We start from the raw sequence: 22,011 nt of genomic DNA on the forward strand, positions 1-22,011 counted from the left end.
AGCATCATTTATCTCTTGGATTGTCCTTTTCATTTTCTGTTGTGAGTTTATAAGAGAAAGTTCATAGACAAGAAGATAAAAATAGACACAATAAATCTGTCTCTTGACTCAGTACTAAGGGCCAACAAGTCCCAAAAGCCTTGTCAGACTGGCATCTTTATAGGACACGGTTTGCCTTTGGCCAACAATCTTTCTAAATTTCAAATTTTCAAAATTACAGTGGCCACTTGGGGAAACTTTTGATGTGAACGCAATGATTCATTTGAGAAGTGTCTCAGCACACAAAAAAATGGACAAAATTTAAAATATCAAAAGGTTTGCCTTATAAAATTTTTTTGAGGAGACCTCCAAAAGAAATCAAAATTACTTTATAAATATACTTCTTAAAGAATAATTTGACAAAGAAGATTTTTTTAAAGTATGAAATTTAATAGTCTTACTCTTTTAGATCCTGTGATAGTTAATTTAATATGTCAACTTGGCTGGGCTATGGAGCCCAGATATGTGGTCAAATATTGTTCTGGATGTTTCTGTTAGGGTGTATTTGGATGATATTACCATTTTAAATTGGTGGATTTTAAGTAAAACAGATTGTTTTGCATAATATGGATGGGCCTCATTCTATCAGTTGAAGGCCTGAACAAAACAAAAAGATTGACTCCTCTGAGCAAGAGCAAATTCTGCAGCAAATGGCTTTTCTACAGAGCTGTGACACTGGCTCTTCCCTGGGTTTTCAGCCTGCTAGCCACTCTGCAGATTTTGAACTTGTCAGCCTCTATAATCACATGAGCTAACTCCTTTAAAAAAATCCATCTTTCTCTCCCTCTTCACACACACACACACACACACACACACACACACACGCCCCTGTTGGTTCTGGTTCTCTGGAGAACTTTGTCTGATGCAGATCCCCACAATTCTGCAGTTGTTCTATGCTAGCCAAGAAATTGAAAAACAAAAAAATAATGTGGGTAAATGATGCAGGTACTCTGAAAAAGAACTAAGCACTTAATCTAGTTTTCTCTTAAACTCCTCAGAATAACTTTGTCTAAATATTAAAGAACAATCAGAGTAAAGATTTTATTGATATCATGTGTTATAATATAATTAACCTTAAATTTTGCCACTATCACAAAATCTCACCCCAGGAAAGAATGACTACTCTGAAAGTAGACATTGTTATAACAAACTTCAGATGTTACCCATTCATTAGCCAATAAAATCTTACCAGTGTGCTTCTAACCAATGAATATTTTTTCTCTTGTGAAACCATGCTTGATGACTTAATAGGCATGAGTTTATGTTGTGAATGTAACTATCTATTGAAATGGAGACCTCTTTCTGGAGATAAACCAAGGACTCTGTTATTCACAATCAAGTCATAGGTAATTTGAATATTGACCTACTAGCTTGCTTGTTTTAAATGAAGCTCCAATTGAAGATATCCAGAAGTTCATGGGCTTTGTATGGTGCAAATATTCTTCTGATATTAATAGACTTATCGATATTGAATATATTAAAGTTTAGATTGTCTCATACATACTTTTACACAACTCACACATTTTCCCCTAAAATGAAAGGCAAAGAAGGATACAACCAATCATTGAAAGCCTAGTAGAAAAAAGACTTACCATATTTGTACCAATCATTGTAATACTTTCATTCTCTAAGTCACAAAACACCCAGAAAAAGATACTGATTTGTTCAGTCCTTCAGGGCCATAAAAAGAAAATAGTAATCTCTTGTTTTTCATGATACCGAACCCAAGTAATATTTCATCTACAGAGCCACCTAAGCCTACACATTTTACAATTGTATACCTGCACTTTTCTTTTTTTTAGTGGCCTCCTCATTAAGTTAATTAAGTAGCTGGCCTTTTCCTGGGAAGGTCTAAAATATACCTGCAGTATTATGTCTTAGCAGTTTACTAAGACACCATTTTTCACAACTAAAACCTTAATCATCTTAAATATTCCTAAGATTCTTTTATCCTGTACATGGATCACCTCTTACTATGTTTTATTGATAATATAATGCCTAAAATTCATTCCATATCTTTCATAAGCTCAAAAAGAACATAATGCTTTTAAGGAAAATTACACTTTGTCAAAACAAAGGACACAACTTATCCCAGGATATATTCCAAGAATCAAATCTTTCAATTATGACCGAATTGACACCATTAAAATTTTTTCATTTTGGTCAAGAGATAATTAGAAGATGCATTGGTCTCATTCATCAGTGCAAGCAAAGGGTTCATTACTTTTCTCAGACCACTATGTATATCTATAATTTAATCAGGTTTTCAATGATTAAACCCCTAAGCAGAAGTAAACATTTTATGATTTAAAATGAGGCCTTCAATAATTTCCCATCCATTCATGAATAAGTGATCTAAACAAGTCTTATATTCTGACTCAACTTCATGGGAATCATCAGACACCAAACATTAACATTTATTTTTATTCTGTGGCAAAAGCCTGCACTGTGTGTCACATCAATAAAAGCTTTAGTTCAAATGATGGAAGATTCTAGGCATTGGGACTTAGATTTTCCTTTAAACTTGATGGTTCCTCACACTGAGCAATCTTTGTTGTTATTTTAAAAATTCAGTATTTATAAACAAGTGGGTTTACTTGCTTGTTAATGAGTCTTATCTTAGGATCAGACAGGAAGTTTTCAGGATTTATTGAAACAGAATCCAACTTATCCATAGAATATGACCCTTTTTACTAGAGACCAAATCCGCCCAGATGGCAGAACACATTGCATACCCTAGATCTTGGCAAACGGGTAGAGATAAGAGAGCTAACATTTATTGTAGTAGCAGACATGTTTTGCATATAGTATGTGATTTTTGTTATGCTTTGGAAACAGCAAGCATTTTCAATAACACCAGGAATTCCAATTCAGAATATCCAATAGATTAAAGAACTCTTTCTGCCCTGATACTTTTGAAGTATAGTCATTATAAATTAGAAGTCTGCACACAAAAGGATAACTTGAAGGCAAAGGGAAATGTCTTAGGTAATCATTATGAAAAATAGGAGCTTTAATTAAGATCTTGGCCCCTTAACACTACAAGCCAATTCTTTAAAGAAGTTTAAAGAAGCTATTGTGGAATACCAGGGATTGATACCAAAATTTAAAAAAAAAAAAAGAAATACTAGGAGAAATCTGGCTTTATATTACATGAAAATAATCTATGGCACTTTCAGATCAGTCACTTGCTTCCCCCCAAAACTTGCAATACTACAGTAAACTAATATTGGACCAGGGGCGTTTACTAAAATTGCTGAGGAATATCTGCTTTGTGTCCCATCTGTCATCACCATTATCCTGGTAAACACATAAAGATGGGGTATGGACAAGAAGCCCAGGCTCAGGGTAACTTCAGACACATTCAGAAGAGTTTCATAAAGTATTCCCTACAAAGAATTTTAAATATGTCTGTTCACTGTTTGCTTACTACCACAATCTTACTTGATAGAGGGTTACTGATTAAATTTTAGCAAAAATATTTGCTTCATTCCCAATCTAGGGAAAAAGAGCATCAATTTAGAGTGAATAATATTAAAAAAATTACAAAACCTTGCTACTTAGAAATATTACTGTTCAAACTATAGTCATCTTCAGAAAAGTTAGGAAGAAGAAATATAATTCTGAAACTAACCTTTGCAAAGCACTTAATGACCTGATATTGTGGGAGAGAAATCAAAGAGCCTGAAACTCCAATGGGAGGGACATTGCCAGTAACTGAGCAAAACTCAAACAGGTTGGTTTTTATAATCACAACTATTTATTTAGGAGACACAAGCCATCCTCCTACTAGTAAAAGGATGTTTTGGCTGGAGACTTTAAATTGTGAATTCTTGGAAATTCTCCAGAAGCAGACACCTTCATGCTCATGTAAGTCATGATGTAAAGCTGAACTTTTTGGCTGAGACCCAGAGAACAAGATACAGATGACTGAAATAACAGACTATCATGTTTTTATGAATGTTAATATTCTTTATTTTTATAACCATTTTATTTTATTTTTACTGGTTTAAGATTTTGGCTACAATAGATCATACTAGCTCTTAACTAGTATAGATAGATATAGATAGATATAGATACAGATATAGATATAGATCATCTAGCCCCATTATAATGAAACAAATAACTTCAAGTTTAATATTATCAACCAGTAAACACAATTTTGAAGCAAATATCACAAAAAGATAGCTAAACACATAAAACTCCATTTAACATCTCACATAGGACTTTTTGTAGGAGCTCTGTTTTGTAAGCAAAGTTTCATAAATGTAGAGCTTGGGAAGACACTATCATGACTGATACTCTTACTTTTATAGACTTTAAAAGGAAGGTTCACCTTTAGGTAAATTTTCTGACTCTGATCTTTAACAGATGATCTCTTATTATCTGGCACCTGACTGCTTTGTTGAATGACATTGAAAATGTAAAATACTAGTCAGCTACCTATGGTATTTTTGCTACACAACCAGAGAGTTAGGTAGCCCTCAACAAGTGATATTTGATTTGTAGCATCAAAGTCTATAGGTTTCTGTAGGCAAAATGGGGCAAGGACTTATCCTGATGGACTATTGCCAGTCTTTCTGATAGTCTTATTTTCAAATAGACCCAGGGTCCATTTGGATACTGATTTCTCCTACCAAAAAAATAAATAAATAAATAAAAGGAGGGAGAGAGATTATTTGATAACATAATTCAAGAAGAAAAGTCACCCTTGGCCTGTGACTCCAAAACTAACAAAAAAGGAATTCCGGATTGTCTTCAACTCTTTGTTTTGCACTTTGTAAGAAGCCCAGAAAATGGGGACAAATTCTTTATTGTGTGATTCAGATCATAACTAAGAAGTCAAAAAAGATCATTAGAGGCTGGATAATTACCTGCCTTAAGGTTAGAAACTTTCAGCTATAAGAAGAATAATGTCTGAGGATCTAGTATATAATATGGTGTCTATACTTAATTATATTGAATCATACAATTGAAATTTTCTCAGAGAGTAGGGCTTAAGTGTTCTCACAAGAACACAAAAAAGTAGATATATGATAGCTGTGTTGATTAATTTGAAGGGGAAATCTTTTTATAATGTTTATGCACATCAAAACATGTTGTATCCTTTAAATATATATGACAATTTTAATTATACCTCTAAAGCTTTAAAAAGGAGAAATTTAATTTAATTCTAGATTGGAATTAGAGCTGATATAAAAACCTTATATTGCCCTAGCAACTGAAACAAGGTGGATAGTGATACCATTAATAAAGGTAAAGCTTATACAATGAACATGTAAATGTTGTGGGGAAATTCTTTCACTTTTGAGATTCTCTGCTTGGAAATATCTGTACTGTGTGCAGTTGGTTTGTCCAGTGGATTGGATGGGTATTGCAAGTTGAGAGTGATCAGTAAAAAAGATGATTATAATGGTAAAGAAAATGAAAAGAGAAGAGAGAAAACACTGTATTCCTCTGGGAACAACAGATTGGTGACTAGGTAGTAGAGGAGAATATTAAAAAAAAAATACTATGCAGGAAAGACTAGTGCAATGAAGTTATAGTCGACTTTGAATGCCAATCAGACTAGTGCCACAGAAACACAGAATTTGAGAAAAAAACTGGTGAGACTTTAATTTGAGCATATAATTGAGTTTAGGGAAAACTAAGCATGCACATGTCCAAGGCAGAAGAAAGAGTGAGAGAAACAAAGACAGGAATTTAGGATGGGAAGCATGCTAGGTATGGGGAAGCAATAATGCAAGGCTACTCTAGAGCAGTAGTCTATGGAAAACAAAGGAGAGATTTGAGTCAGGTTGTTCAATATAGGAACAAGGTTAGATTCTGATGTACTTACTTTACCTGTACAGCCTGTATTCTGCTCCACATTTTCTTAATTCCATTTTCCTGTTTCTCCACTACATTTAGTTGATTTACATTCTTCTTCACATGTTAAGCTTTCATTTAGAGATGAAATAGGTCATTGCCTATGATCTGTTATACTGTAAGCAATAAAACCTCATATAAACATTAACAAATATAAAATACTAATCTTTAATAAAATTATTCATTTACTAGTGAAATATATAATAAGAGAATGAATTTAAATATATTCCTGTATTTTTTAAAAGATTTATCTATTTCTTTTAGAGAGAGAGCAGGGGAAAGGGCAGAAGGAGAGAATCTCCAAGCATAAGTCCCCACTGAGCTGGGAGCCTGATGCAGGCTCTATCCCCTGACCCATGAGATCATAACCATTTTGAAGCAGAAAGAGAATCACATGGATTTGTACCCCTCATTTCTTTTGCTCTGCACCGAGACATGTTAGATACATATCTTTAAAACAGCCAGCAGGTCACCATCTTGGCTAGGAGGCACACCAGGTAGGGCCAGAGTTCTGAAAATATAAGAATTCTGCATGATTCATTCAAACATTGGGGTAAATTCTATAAAGATGCTAAAGGAAGTATTAGCCTAAACTAAAATTATTGATTAGGTCCAAGTATTATTTTGTCTTTTTTTTACTACCTTATTTACTGAAATTCATTAAGGAAAAACAGATTAACAAATAGAAAATCAAATTTTAAGAAAATAATTCTTTGTAATCTGACTGAATTATAAATCCTGCTCTATATTTTTCTTCTTTTGCTTTCATTATAATCCATGCACTTGGTGGAAGGCAGTAGAGATCCCAGTACTTCACTGTTAGAATTACTGTACCAAGGTAGTAAATTGGAAGTAGTAACTGAGCAAAAGAAAGTCTTATTTTTACCCAGTTTCAAGTAGCATTCAATATTGTAATTGTGACCAAATTCATGTTTTTGGCATATTAATATCTCTCTGAAAAGCAGATATAGTGATGGTTCCATCCTTATAAAATTATCTATTCAAGACTGTGCTTTGAAGTTCACAATCTGGGAAAAGGCTAAGGGATAGAAAAAAATGTGAATTTGAATGGCTGTTTTCTTTCTGCTTCAAAAAGAGTAATCTATATGGAACAGTTTAGCTAAGCCAGGTTTTAATCCATTATTGGTAAAGAAGAAACTGTTCATATTTTATTTAACATATCATGAATCATTTGGGTATAAAGTTAATCTGCTTTCTTTGCAAATCTTCAACATCACGAATATCATTCTATTTTATCACTGTCATCTGAGGGAACAATATGATGGGAAGTTACATTTGGCTCTAGAAATTTTTATTAATTTTTAAAATAATGGTATATTTTTGCTCGTTCTAAAAGGTTATTGTTTTTCAAAAGAATAAGGTCTTGTTAGACATTTTAGAGGCATCTTCTGCATGAAAGTAATAAACTGAGATGCATCCAATGTTTACCATTATTTAGATAATGCTTTGGCATACATTTAAAAATTATGGGGTGCCTGGGTGGGTCAGTCAGCTAAATGTCTGACTTTGGTTCAGGTTATGATCCCAGGGTCCTGAGATTGAGCCCTGTGTCAGGCTTTCCACTCAGCAGGGAGTCTGCTTGTCCCTCCCCCTCTGCCCCTCTCCCTGCTGTATTTCTTTGTCTCTCTCAAACAAATAAAATCTTTAAGAAAATTTTAAAAATCATTCTTAGAATGCTATGTGTGTCTAATGGATAATACTTAAACTGTCTCTATACATTTAGTGTTATTTTGTGGCTATTTTTTCCACAAGTTGCTCCAAGCTGACGTTTTGTACAGCTATGTAGAGGAGAAAATATAGAATAGTCTTTCTTAAAGTATCATTTGGGATGACTAAAAAGGTTTTTATAATTCTATAATTTTTGTATTAGAGTACAGCTTCCTGAGAGGAAGCCATGCTCCTTTACATGAGACAAAAATTGAACGTTACCAAGACATCTTCCTCTGAAGCCATATCCCTTTATTTGTATGCTTATCTTAAAATGCCAATTGCCAGAAACTCCAATGATAGATTCAAGTGAAATATGGATGCTTTATTAGCCATGGAAAAATAAATTGTTGTGTTTGAAGGCAAAGATGTAAGGAAAATAATAAAAAAAAAAAAGATGTAAGGAAAATAGTTGAATGGAACATTTGGCAATGCTAATGAAGAAAATCTGGGAATAATGTTATGACTGATATAAATATCATCAATTCCCCATTGTATTGTTGACTTTTTGTGAGCATTGGGTAGTGGAGGGCAGAGTCTCAACAGGTAGTGGAGAACAGAGTCTCAAGACTCTGCAAGACTGAGTCTCCAACTTTGGTCATGTCACAATACCGAATTTGTTTCTAGTGTTAACTAAGCTGTTAACACTCTATCTTTTACAAAATCCTTCAGCTCTGAGATGATAAGATACTATGTATTTTCGTTTTGTTATTTCATTATGTAACTCTTGCCTCACTTTCAAAAATGTTCAAGTGATAGTAAAAGAAAAATTTTAAATGAACCTTAAGATAGCAACATGAAATTTCAAAACTAGGACATATGATTCTGATACTTTTTATTATATTTTTCTTTGAAATGTCTTCCTTGTGTGAACTAGAATTGCTGTTAGAGGCATTCTTTTAATGCCTATTTCATTCATTTTTGCGGAAATAAATGTGACTGTGTGTGTTTGTGTGAGTGTGTTCTACCTTGGTCTAGAAAGTATTTCAGGCAATTTGGTAAGACATAAAGCATTTCAAGAGGAAGACACTAGCTGTGAATAAAGTAGTTCAGGTGTTATTTCAACTCAAATATCCTAACTATTTTAATTTTTTTTTTTTATGATAGTCACAGAGAGAGAGAGAGAGAGAGAGGCAGAGACACAGACAGAGGGAGAAGCAGGCTCCATGCACTGGGAACCTGACGTGGGAATCGATCCCGGGTCTCCAGGATCGCGCCCTGGGCCAAAGGCAGGCGCTAAACCGCTGCGCCACCCAGGGATCCCTATTTTAATTTTTTCCTGCTAGATAAAAGTTAATGTCATTGTCAGTCATATTGGGATAAAATATTGATTGAACCAGTGTATACTTCTTTTCTGCAGTGACTAGATTTAGAGATTTGCAAATAATCAAGAGATTATTAGATCCATTTTATTTCAGATAAGCACAAAAAAGGTCAGCCATTTATAAGAATGCACTGTCAAATTTCCAAACCTTAACATTTATCTGGCTTTAACTTTATTTTAAAAATATTTCTCTTGAAATAACAATTTGTAATGTGCCAAACTGTAAAAATTTGCTAAGTTGTGAGAGAGAGACTATTTGTAGAAATAAATAATGAAATTCATGTCTACCAGGAGCATATAACGTCAATCTGTATGTTTCAGGGTCATATACTTTCTATATACATGTATGTTGTAAGAATTAACAAGGATTCTCTCTCTTTCACGACAAAGATATATATTTATTTATATATGCACATATTATATACATTATATACATATACATGCATATTCATTTATAATATTCAAATATTCGTTTATAATATTCAAATTATGGTCTTTGGTGACCTTAAAAGTTTCAAGTGAAAGCTAGTCAAGACCTATTCAGTCTAGAAGATCTAAAAATCTTTTGAATTTACTTTTAAAATATTAAGCTAAAAGCAAAAAAGAGGAAAGGTAAAGGAAGAAAAGATTTAAGTTCACCTTAAATAATATTTTCCCTTTGCTAATTGCAAATCCTAAGGTATAAAATCAGAACCTATGGCTTATAATAATGAAAGTAAGAACTGACTTTAATTGAGTTCCTACTAGTTACTAATAAGGTTGTGTTAAATTAGGAATGTGAAATGACTCACAATCCTTTAGAGTGCCAACCAAAATAAGCAAAATAGCAAACAGAGATTTAAAGATCAACTTTTTTTTGATAGGAATAGATTAGAGAACAGACTAGAGTACAATGACACAACCAAGATCCCTAACAGTCCTCTGAAATCTTGACTCTTAGATGGAATACCTGATGGGACACTTGTGACTACAACCTCCTGAACGGTCTCTTACACATATTTCTCACATGGGGATGGTTAGAGAATTGGCCTCTAGAGCCCCCCGTAGAATGTTTAGGGTCTGACCACATATCCGTAAAAATGAAACAAGGTCTGAGAATATCATTCCACTCTTTAAATAGGCAGACACAATACAGAGAACATAATTACTTGAGGCATCTGTGCTTTGCTATTTTTCTCCAATTTCCCAAACAGGTAAGTCATTTTTAATTCCATGTGAATAAGAATTTGGAAATTTGAAAAAAAAAACAATTTGGAAATTTGTAATTCTATTTGAAAATTTTGAAAAAAATTACAGAGAGCTGTTGGCTCTTCACAAAAACTCCACTTTAATAGAGTTAAGCACGTACCAAGTAAGAGGTAAGAGGTGATTTACCTTAATACTTTTTTTTTGGTGACAAGATATGAATCTTGGAGGTTTCTACTGAAGTGTTCAAATACCAGATATTGAGTATTAAAGTGGTATGTGTACCAATACAACTTTATTAACACAAACAGGTAGTAGGTTGCATTTGGCTGGCGAACATTACTTTTCTGATTCCTGATCTAGAAAAAAGGAAAATAGCTGGCTAGATGTTTTAGAAATGGAGCTAAGGAAAGTGTCACTGTTTGGGAGTTATCTTTCTTTCCTATAGTTTTTTGGATCAAGATTGAGCCTAAGTAGTGAGATACCACATGAGGGGAAAGCCAACTTGATTCATTTTACATCCTACCAAAGGAACCACTTAAGGGATATGGAATCCAAAAAGACAAAGAATTAGTATTGACTTGATCTCAGGAAAAACCAGTAGCTGAGAAGGTAATAGCCAGCTAGAGGGAAATGCATCATCAGCATTTATAGAAAAAGCAAAATTTATTAAAATATCATAAGAGCATGAGTCTGTTTTAAACGCTTGTCATCTTAAGACAGTACCACCAGAGTAAAATTTTTTGTCACCCTTACTTCTCCCTCTGGCTCTGGCGGAGTCAGAATAACTATTAGCAACATGGAGGTGGAGGAAAAATACTAGTCTGTGAATGAGAGAAAAATCATGTAGCGCATTTGAAAATTCCACTATACAGTGTTAGAGTTACAGTCAGTTCCAATTACTTGGAAATGTTTCTGAATAAACAATAGAACTTTCAAATAAAACTCATTATTGATAGTTTTAATTCTATGGAACTTACTAATAAAATAAGTCCTCAGGCATTTACTCACAGCTTTTTCTTTTTTTTTTCTTTTTAAAGATTTATTTATTTATTCATGAAAGACAGAGAGAGAGAGAGAGAGAGAGAGAGAGAGAGAGAGGCAGAGACATAGCAGAGGGAGAAGCAGGCTCCTTGGAGGGAGTCCGATGCAGGACTCAATCCCGGATCCCGGGATCACACCCTGAGCCAAAGGCAGATGCTCAACTGCTGAGACACCCAGGTGTCCCAACTCACAGCTTTTTCACTTTGTATTTTGTCCATGCCAACAACTTTTACTATAAGGATTTCTTGCCTAGTATAGATTAAAAGTAGGCAATTTAAGGAGGAAGGGAGTAGGAAGTGGGACTGCTAAGAATGAATAATAAATATTCACAGTTTAGCACTTTGGAAGAAGGAAACCCTCAAGCAAGCCAAGTGCCCCCCTCACCTCAGTGCCCATCACTCAGTCACCCCAACCTGCCCCCCCCCCCCGCCCACCTCCCCTACCACTACCCCTTGTTCATTTCCCAGAGTTAGGTGCCAGAAGACAACCTATTAAGATACATTTCAATATTGATTTATTCTGTCAAATATTTTTTTACTTGTTGATATGGTATTTTAGGTAAAGCGCATAACAAAACCTATTTTTCAAGTGTTCTGTAATGAAAGACTAATTTATATCTAATTGAAATATTGACTTACAGTAAAAAACTCAAGTTTTAAATGTCCCTGATTATATATATATATATATATATATATATATATATATATATATATATCCTTTTGCTTAGGATGATAACCATAACTTGTTTTCTTTCCTGCCTTCCTTCCTTCCCTCCCTCCTTCCTTCCTTCTTTCTTTCCCTCCTCCCTCTATTCCTTCCCCTGTCCCTCCCCTCTCCTTTTCTTTTATTCTCAGACTGAAAAAAAAAGTATGTTAGAAGTCAACTGACTACTTGCAAAAAGAACAGTTTTTATGAGAGCTAGGATTACTTAGAAGTTCCCTTTACATCTTGGGGTTACATCAAGGTAAGTAACTGGGACTAATAGAAGATTTTGTCATCCCTTTGTTGTCAATTGGCCACATAGGAGACAGACAATATGACCCTAGATGTTTGCCTCAAATGCCTGCCTCAAAAATGTCCAATAATCTTATTCTTATCAAGAATTATGTGGCTCTTGGACACACTACTATATAATATTCTCCCAAATTAGTTCTTTATCAAATATTTATTTTTATCTTAAAACTGGGCAAGGATGTATGGAAAATTTGCCAAGAAGGCCAAAAGCAATCTCCAATAACTGTGGTGGCAATCATACCCTTTCTCCCTCCCCCCTAGGAGGTTTCCTCCTGTTTTATACTCCGAGGTCTTGTCTAAACTGCAATCTTATCTATCTGTCAACTAGGAAAACTTGGGTTTTACTAGGAATCTTGAAGTTTGTCCTATATAGCTATAGCTAGATAAATACTAAAATTTGATTAAGTCTACATAAAGAAATTTGGGAATCATTCAAAGACAAAAAAATGCAGCTATTTCTTAGTAATTCAATTTAATGGAAAAGGCACTGTTTATAATATTGCCTCATTCAGAATGAATAGTCTGATCCTGGAACAGCTTCAACTTTAGACCCCTAATGCCTAAGTAGCAAGGCCACATTATGTCTGTTATTTTAACTGTGCCTATTCTAAAAAAGCAACTTCTCAAGCCCACAAAAGCAGTAACATTAAGGTAAAGGTAGATCAAATCCTCTCCAATTCTTCCTTTTTTTTTTTTTTTTTCACTATGCCACATTTCCATCTGGATTGGTGACCAATTTTGTAAGCAAAACTTTTATGGAGACCTTAATATATAAACTTATGAAAACAATAATTTAAAACATTCATTTTGTACATTCAAATTTATGTCATTTCTCTAATAAAGTCAATGAGAGAAAAGCTACAACTGTACATACATATACATATGCATATATATGCTACATTGTTTGTAGACTATATTGTTTGTATTGTAAAAGACTACCTTGTTTATATTTGGTAGATGTAAAACTGACTATTACTCACTGAAAAGAATAAGCAATAAGCTTATGCCTCAGCTTTATTTACTATTTAATTGGGTGCACTAGGTGAATACTTCAATAAAGAACTTGCTGGTTAATTTTAAAGGTGTTAAAATGCTCACACAAGAATTAAAAACATTAAAGGATTAGGGCAGAGCTTCAACTTCACTAATCAGTACACATTATAAGACCTTCAAATATATTCACAGAGATAGTAGGGGTAACTTTATTGAGGAATGCACAAAAGTAAATTAACCTTGCAGTTTAAGTTACACATTAGTGGTCTCTGCTGTGTTAAATTTGACCGCACACTTGAGTATTTTTTATCTCCACCACACTACCAAATATTAGCATTATAAGCAATGTTTTAGAACCTCGAATCATTTCAGTGGTATCCAAATCTCCAGGAAAAAAGGTTTGGAAAGTACTGCATTACAGTCTTTTGCTGGTGGGCTTAAAGAAAGCCCTGTGCAAATTGCCCCCGAATTATTTCAGTGAGAGGCAAGAGAAAAAAGGCCAGCTTGGGACAGAGACATATGATGGAAGAGCCAAATATGGATAACTATGTTTATCTTATATGAATATTCATTGGGCATTTCTCTGACATTTTCTAAGATTTTCAGTGTTTATATAATAGAATCTTGATCTGAAAGTGTTGGAGAAACAAATTAGAGATAAAACTAGGTGCCCAGGGAACTTGGAATAACCTTGTAATACTAGGTCAAAGAGGTTTCTTAGACATTTGCCCTTTGAAAAATCCTTCCTTCTTCTGAACATAAGGGATTAATAGACCTTTACTCTAAAAGCATGGTTTAATAAGGCTCAAATTGTTTTATTCCCATGCAATAATTTTTATAATTATAATAAGGGAACAACAAACCTGTGAGCTTTTTCATACTTTTGATGTTGCAATATATCTTGATAATTTTGCATTTTTCCATTTTGTAGTATTTCTGTTAGCAGGTGGAGAAAGTCATCTCCTCAGTATCCCAAAAGAGAAAAACAAAAGAATAATTCAGTGTTTTCACTGTCATTCAGGTAAAGCACAAAAGAAGGCTGGTCACTTAGGGGGAGAAAACAAACAACAAACCAGCAGTGAGTGTCATTTCTACTAAGCTTGATTGCAGATGAAATTGTACTTTTTTCCTCTTCTAAAATAGGGAAGAGTTTCTAATTTTGTTTCCATCAGTTAAAAATGAGAAATCTCACAACCAGACAGTAATGGTTAATTATTTATTATTTTAAGTAGAATGCTAAGGTATTTTAAAGAAAAAAAATTGTCTGCCAACCTCTTAGAACACAGACTTGTTCACCACTGTATTATAAAAGAACCAGAGTTAATTTGGGGTTGGGAAATAAGGAGTTTCTTCTGAGTTTTGGCTAAAAATTCTTTGAAGGTACTCTGTTATTGTGATATCAGGAAATTATCCTGATATATATAAATCCCCATACCTAGCAATTGGCATTATAATGATTATATTATTGAATTGAGACTTTTAGGGAGCAAATTCTTCAGAATCAGATTGTCTGAGTTTTCTGACAAAATTAAAATCCTATGTTCATATATGAGTTCCAACAAGGCTCCAGGTAGAATTCACACTGGAGTAATGTTGTTGATGTTATCAAAAGCCAATTTGCCTCTTTGTTAAGGGTGCATACTAGGGTAGCCAAGGGTGTGCCCAGATACAATGGACGTGGAGAGAATCCACTTTTACATAGGTATGGGCCCAATGTCCTCCTATAGCAATCACCATACAACCTGGGGCAGCACACTGTGGAATACTGTGGCAGAGTGAGGGTAAAACAAGTTGTTTTTTAGGTCTTCTCTTTCCCTTTCCATCACACTCCTATGCCTAAAGAGCAATCATATATTCTTTCAGCAGTAAATTCATATTTGGATTAAGGCACTGATTCCTGATAAAAGCAGCCACTGCTGCAAATACCACTAGAGGTCTTATTCAGGAAGTTGTTTAGAGATGTAGCAAGTCTGTTCTCTAATAACTTATTAGTTATATATATATATATATATATATATATATATATAAAACTAATTTGCATATATATGCAAATTAACCTTGATATATATATATATATATATATATATATATATCACTCCAAGTAACAGGTGTACTAGGGTCAAAGTGTGTTCTAAATATCAATGAATAAACTGTAATTTCATCTTGGATCATTTAAACGTTCAATACTAATGGCATTTGTAAGATTTATTCAGTCACAAATTTCCATGGTATACCAGTACAAAGGAGAAGGAAAGAAAAAAAAAAAGGTGATCTGGTTCTCAAATGTGTTTGGCTCTGATGAAGAAACCTGATGATTACAAGTTAATCTTGAATTTTAGTTTGAGTCAATAAAGGAAAAAAATAGGGAGCACAGTTGGCTTTTATGTTAGATTAGTATAAAGATACAGAAATCATTGAAAAAAGAAACCTAATTGGGTAAAAAGAAAACAGATTTTTACAATTCTATCTCTGAGATATTTAATGACTTTAAGTAAAATAAACCAAAATATCAGTGATAATATGATTTATATTTTTCAAAAGTGTTCTGTATTCCAATCAAATCAGTGTTTGAAATACATCTGTGACATAAATAGAATAGTGACCTGAAGGCATATCAATATTACTTGGCCAGTTCTATTTTCATTGCATGACATCAGCTGTCAAAAGAAAACTAAAGAAAAAGTAGAACACATATACTTGAATTCAAGTGTTTGCAATTTAATTATATATATACAACAAAACTTTAAATATGTCACTGTAGAACTTGAGTATCTTCTAAGGTGGCTAAAGAAAGAAAGAGTTCAAAGACATGGTGTTAATCTTAGCTTCTCTGAAGGTTAGGTAATATGCTTGTGTCACACTGTCTCCATCTTAAAAATGGTAATAATCATATCCACCTGCTGTAGTTCCATGTGAAAAATGCCTGGGAAAATATAAGACAAAATAAAACTTAGTGAAATAGTCTAATATGGCAATAGGCTGTTTTCAGTGATGACAGTAATGGGATGGTAGATAAATATTACATAAAATATATAGAGAATTATATTAAAATAAAAATGAATCATTAAAATAAAAATGAATTAAGACTGATCAGTTTAACCAAGAGTAATTATAGCCCAAAGTAATTGCTTGACGGACTTGTTGATTAGAAACACAGTTCTGGGAAGAATAGTGTCTCTTCAAGAACACTAAATCTATATGAAATAAAGACCGTTGGTAGATAACTTTGACTATTTTTAACATAAATAATTTAATGCCTATTATTTTAGGGAATAATTAATGTTGGCAAGCTTTATTGCTAGATTAATTGGAAAATGTACTTTTTATTATCATTTTAGAACAATTTTTATCATTTAGAAAATAAAACTTATATGAAAGTTTCAACACCCAAGAATGAAGTTTTACCAACATTATTATATTTTTAATTCTTAATTTTTTAGAATTTCTTTCAGTCTAATGCTTTACATTTATTATTTATTTATTTATTTATTTATTTATTTATATTTTTTTAAATTTATTTTTTATTGGTGTTCAATTTACTAACATACAGAATAACCCCCAGTGCCCGTCACCCATTCACTCCCACCCCCCGCCCTCCTCCCCTTCTACCACCCCTAGTTCGTTTCCCAGAGTTAGCAGTCTTTACGTTCTGTCTCCCTTTCTGATATTTCCCACACATTTCTTCTCCCTTCCCTTATATTCCCTTTCACTATTATTTATATTCCCCAAATGAATAAGAACATATAATGTTTGTCCTTCTCCGACTGACTTACTTCACTCAGCATAATACCCTCCAGTTCCATCCACGTTGAAGCAAATGGTGGGTATTTGTCGTTTCTAATGGCTGAGGAATATTCCATTGTATACATAAACCACATCTTCTTTATCCATTCATCTTTCGTTAGACACCGAGGCTCCTTCCACAGTTTGGCTATCGTGGCCATTGCTGCTATAAACATCGGGGTGCAGGTATCCCGGCGTTTCATTGCATTTGTATCTTTGGGGTAAATCCCCAACAGTGCAATTGCTGGGTCGTAGGGCAGGTCTATTTTTAACTGTTTGAGGAACCTCCACACAGTTTTCCAGAGTGGCTGCACCAGTTCACATTCCCACCAACAGTGTAAGAGGGTTCCCTTTTCTCCGCATCCTCTCCAACATTTGTTGTTTCCTGCCTTGTTAATTTTCCCCATTCTCACTGGTGTGAGGTGGTATCTCATTGTGGTTTTGATTTGTATTTCCCTGATGGCAAGTGATGCAGAGCATTTTCTCATGTGCATGTTGGCCATGTCTATGTCTTCCTCTGTGAGATTTCTGTTCATGTCTTTTGCCCATTTCATGATTGGATTGTTTGTTTCTTTGGTGTTGAGTTTAAGAAGTTCTTTATAGATCTTGGAAACTAGCCCTTTATCTGATATGTCATTTGCAAATATCTTCTCCCATTCTGTAGGTTCTCTTTTAGTTTTGTTGACTGTATCCTTTGCTGTGCAAAAGCTTCTTATCTTGGTGAAGTCTCAATAGTTCATTTTTGCTTTTGTTTCTTTTGCCTTCGTGGATGTATCTTGCAAGAAGTTACTATGGCCGAGTTCAAAAAGGGTGTTGCCTGTGTTCTTCTCTAGGATTTTGATGGAATCTTGTCTCACATTTAGATCTTTCATCCATTTTGAGTTTATCTTTGTGTATGGTGAAAGAGAGTGGTCTAGTTCATTCTTCTGCATGTGGATGTCCAATTTTCCCAGCACCAACTATTGAAGAGACTGTCTTTCTTCCAATGGATAGTCTTTCCTCCTTTATCGAATATTAGTTGCACATAAAGTTCAGGGTCCACTTCTGGATTCTCTATTCTGTTCCACTGATCTATGTGTCTGTTTTTGTGCCAGTACCACACTGTCTTGATGACCACAGCTTTGTAGTACAACCTGAAATCTGGCATTGTGATGCCCCCAGATATGGTTTTCTTTTTTAAAATTCCCCTGGCTATTCGGGGTCTTTTCTGATTCCACACAAATCTTAAAATAATTTGTTCTAACTCTCTGAAGAAAGTCCATGGTATTTTGATAGGGATTGCATTAAACGTGTATATTGCCCTGGGTAACATTGACATTTTCACAATATTAATTCTTCCAATCCATGAGCATGGAATATTTTTCCATCTCTTTGTGTCTTCCTCAATTTCTTTCAGAAGTGTTCTATAGTTTTGAGGGTATAGATCCTTTACATCTTTGGTTAGGTTTATTCCTAGGTATCTTATGCTTTTGGGTGGAATTGTAAATGGGATGGACTCCTTAATTTCTCTTTCTTCAGTCTCATTGTTAGTGTATAGAAATGCCACTGATTTCTGGGCATTGATTTTGTATCCTGCCACGCTACCGAATTGCTGTATGAGTTCTAGCAATCTTGGGGTGGAGACTTTTGGGTTTTCTATGTAGAGTATCATGTCATCAGCGAAGAGGGAGAGTTTGACTTCTTCTTTGCCAATTTGAATGCCTTTAATGTCTTTTTGTCTTATTGCTGAGGCTAGGACTTCCAGTACTATGTTGAACAGCAGTGGTGAGAGTGGATATCCCTGTCTTGTTCCTGATCTTAGGGGAAAGGCTCCTAGCGCTTCCCCATTGAGAATGATATTTGCTGTGGGCTTTTCATAGATGGCTTTTAAGATGTCAAGGAATGTTCCCTCTATCCCTACACTCTGAAGAGTTTTGATCAGGAATGGATGCTGTATTTTGTCAAATGCTTTCTCTGCATCTAATGAGAGGATCATATGGTTCTTGGTTTTTCTCTTGCTGATATGATGAATCACATTGATTGTTTTACGGGTGTTGAACCAGCCTTGTGTCCCAGGGATAAATCCTACTTGGTCATGGTGAATAATTTTCTTAATGTACTGTTGGATCCTATTGGCCAGTATCTTGTTGAGAATTTTTGCATCCATGTTCATCAGGGATATTGGTCTGTAATTCTCCTTTTTGGTGGGGTCTTTGTCTGGTTTTGGAATTAAGGTGATGCTGGCCTCATAGAACGAATTTGGAAGTACTCCATCTCTTTCTATCTTTCCAAACAGCTTTAGGAGAATAGGTATGGTTTCTTCTTTAAACGTTTGATAAAATTCCCCTGGGAAGCCATCTGGCCCTGGACTCTTGTGTCTTGGGAGGTTTTTGATGACTGCTTCAATTTCCTCCCTGGTTATTGGCCTGTTAAGGTTTTCTATTTCTTCCTGTTCCAGTTTTGGTAGTTTGTGGTTTTCCAGGAATACGTCCATTTCTCCTAGATTGCCTAATTTATTGGCGTATAGCTGTTCATAATATGTTTTTAAAATCGTTTGTATTTCCTTGGTGTTGGTAGTGATCTCTCCTTTCTCATTCATGATTTTATTCATTTGAGTCTTCTCTCTCTTCTTTTTAATAAGGCTGCCTAATGGTTTATCTATCTTATTAATTCTTTCAAAGAACCAACTCCTGGTTCTGTTGATCTGTTCCACAGTTCTTCTGTTCTCAATTTCGTTGAGTTCTGCTCGAATCTTTATTAACTCCCTTCTTCTCTTGGGTGTAGGATCTATTTGCTGTTTTTTCTCCAGCTCCTTTATGTGTAAGGTTAGCTTTTGTATTTGAGTTCTTTCCAGTTTTTGAATGGATGCTTGTATTGCGATGTATTTCCCCCTTAGGACTGCTTTTGCTGCATCCCAAAGATTTTGGATGGTTGTATCTTCATTCTCATGAGTTTCCATGAATCTTTTTAAATCTTCCTTAATTTCCTGGTTGACCCTTTCACCTGTTAGCAGGATGGTCCTTAACCTCCACGTCTTTGAGGTCCTTCCAAACTTCTTGTTGTGATTTAGTTCTAATTTCAAGGCATTATGGTCTGAGAATCTGCAGGGGACAATCCCAATCTTTTGGTATCGGTTCAGACCCGATTTGTGACCCAGTATGTGGTCTATTCTGGAGAAAGTTCCATGTGCACTTGAGAAGAATGTGTATTCAGTTGAGTTTGGATGTAAAGTTCTGTAGATATCTGTGAAATCCATCTGGTCCAGTGTATCATTTAAAGCTCTCGTTTCTTTGGAGATGTTGTGCTTAGAAGACCTATCGAGTATAGAAAGAGCTAGATTGAAGTCACCAAGTATAAGTGTATTATTATCTAAGTATTTCTTCACTTTGGTTAATAATTGATTTATATATTTGGCAGCTCCCACATTCGGGGCATATATATTGAGGATTGTTAAGTCCTCTTGTTGAATAGATCCTTTAAGTATGATATAGTGTCCCTCTTCATCTCTCACTACAGTCTTTGGGGTAAATTTTAGTTTATCTGATACAAGGATGGCTACCCCTGCTTTCTTTTGAGGACCATTCGAATGGTAAATGGTTCTCCAACCTTTTATTTTCAGGCTGTAGGTGTCCTTCTGTCTAAAATGAGTCTCTTGTAGACAGCAAATAGATGGGTCCTGCTTTTTTATCCAGTCTGAAACCCTGCGCCTTTTGATGGGGTCATTAAGGCCGTTCACATTCAGAGTTACTATTGAGAGATATGAATTTAGTGTCATCATGATAACTATTCAGTCCTTGTTTTTGTGGAATGTTCCACTGAACTTCTTCTTAAAGGGGAATTTTAAGAGTCCCCCTTAAAATTTCTTGCAGAGCTGGTTTGGAGGTCACATATTCTTTCAGTTCCTGTCTGTCTTGGAAGCTCTTTATCTCTCCTTCCATTTTGAATGAGAGCCTTGCTGGATAAAGTATTCTTGGTTGCATGTTCTTCTCATTTAGGACCCTGAATATATCCTGCCAGCCCTTTCTGGCCTGCCAGGTCTCTGTGGAGAGGTCTGCTGTTACCCTAATACTCCTCCCCATAAAAGTCAGGGGTTTCTTGTCTCTTGCTGCTTTAAGGATCTTCTCTTTATCTTTGGAATTTGCAAGCTTCACTATTAGATGTCGAGGTGTTGAACGGTTTTTATTGATTTTAGGGGGGGATCTCTCTATTTCCTGGATCTGAATGCCTGTTTCCCTTCCCAGATTAGGAAAGTTTTCAGCTAGGATTTGTTCAAATACATATCCTGGCCCTCGTTCCCTTTCAGCACCCTCGGGAACACCAATTAAACGTAGGTTTTTCTTCCTCAGGCTGTCGTTTATTTCCCTTAATCTATCTTCATGGTCTTTTAATTGTTTGTCTCTTTTTTCCTCAGTTTCCCTCTTTGCTATCAACTTGTCTTCTATGTCACTCACTCGTTCTTCCATCTCGTTAACCCTCGTCGTTAGGACTTCTAGTTTGGATTGCATCTCATTCAATTGATTTTTAATTTCTGCCTGATTAGCTCTAAATTCTGCAGTCATGAAGTCTCTTGAGTCCTTTATGCTTTTTTCTAGAGCCACCAGTAGCTGTATAATAGTGCTTCTGAATTGGCTTTCTGACATTGAATTGTAATCGAGATTTTGTAACTCTGTGGGAGAGAGGACTGTTTCTGATTCTTTCTTTGGAGGTGAGGTTTTCCTTCTAGTCATTTTGCTCAGTGCAGAGTGGCCAAAAGCAAGTTGTACTGGGAAAAGGAGAAAAAGAGAGGAGAGAAAGGAAAGAAAAGAGAAAGAGAAAAAAAAGGAAGAAAAAAACGAAAAAAAAAAGAAGAAAAAGAGAAAGAAAAAGAAAGAATGGAGAAAAAAGGGGGTTGGGGGAAGGAAACAAATCAAAAAGCAAAAAAAAAAAAAAAAAAAAAAAGAAAAGAAAAGAAAAAAAAAAAAAAGAACCACGGGGGAGTATCTTCTGATTCTGTGTACTTTAAGTCCCTTGGCTTCTCCTGGAAGTTGTCCCTCAGTCTAGCTGGTGTTCTGGGG

The 22,011-nt window shown here is 34.8% G+C and overlaps 1 long non-coding RNA gene across 1 annotated transcript in view; it reads right to left on the reverse strand.

The window, feature by feature from the left end:
* The window catches only part of LOC111091787, a 65,599-nt gene extending 59,579 nt beyond the window's left edge, over positions 1–6,020 (reverse strand). Inside the window, exon 1 of the long non-coding RNA XR_005376022.1 lies at positions 5,884–6,020. This is a non-coding gene — a long non-coding RNA (uncharacterized LOC111091787). The remainder of the gene's footprint in view (positions 1–5,883) is intronic.
* Between the last annotated feature and the right edge of the window lie 15,991 nt (positions 6,021–22,011).

Source organism: Canis lupus, chromosome 22 (assembly GCF_011100685.1).
Source record: "Canis lupus familiaris isolate Mischka breed German Shepherd chromosome 22, alternate assembly UU_Cfam_GSD_1.0, whole genome shotgun sequence".
Lineage (NCBI taxonomy): Eukaryota > Metazoa > Chordata > Mammalia > Carnivora > Canidae > Canis > Canis lupus.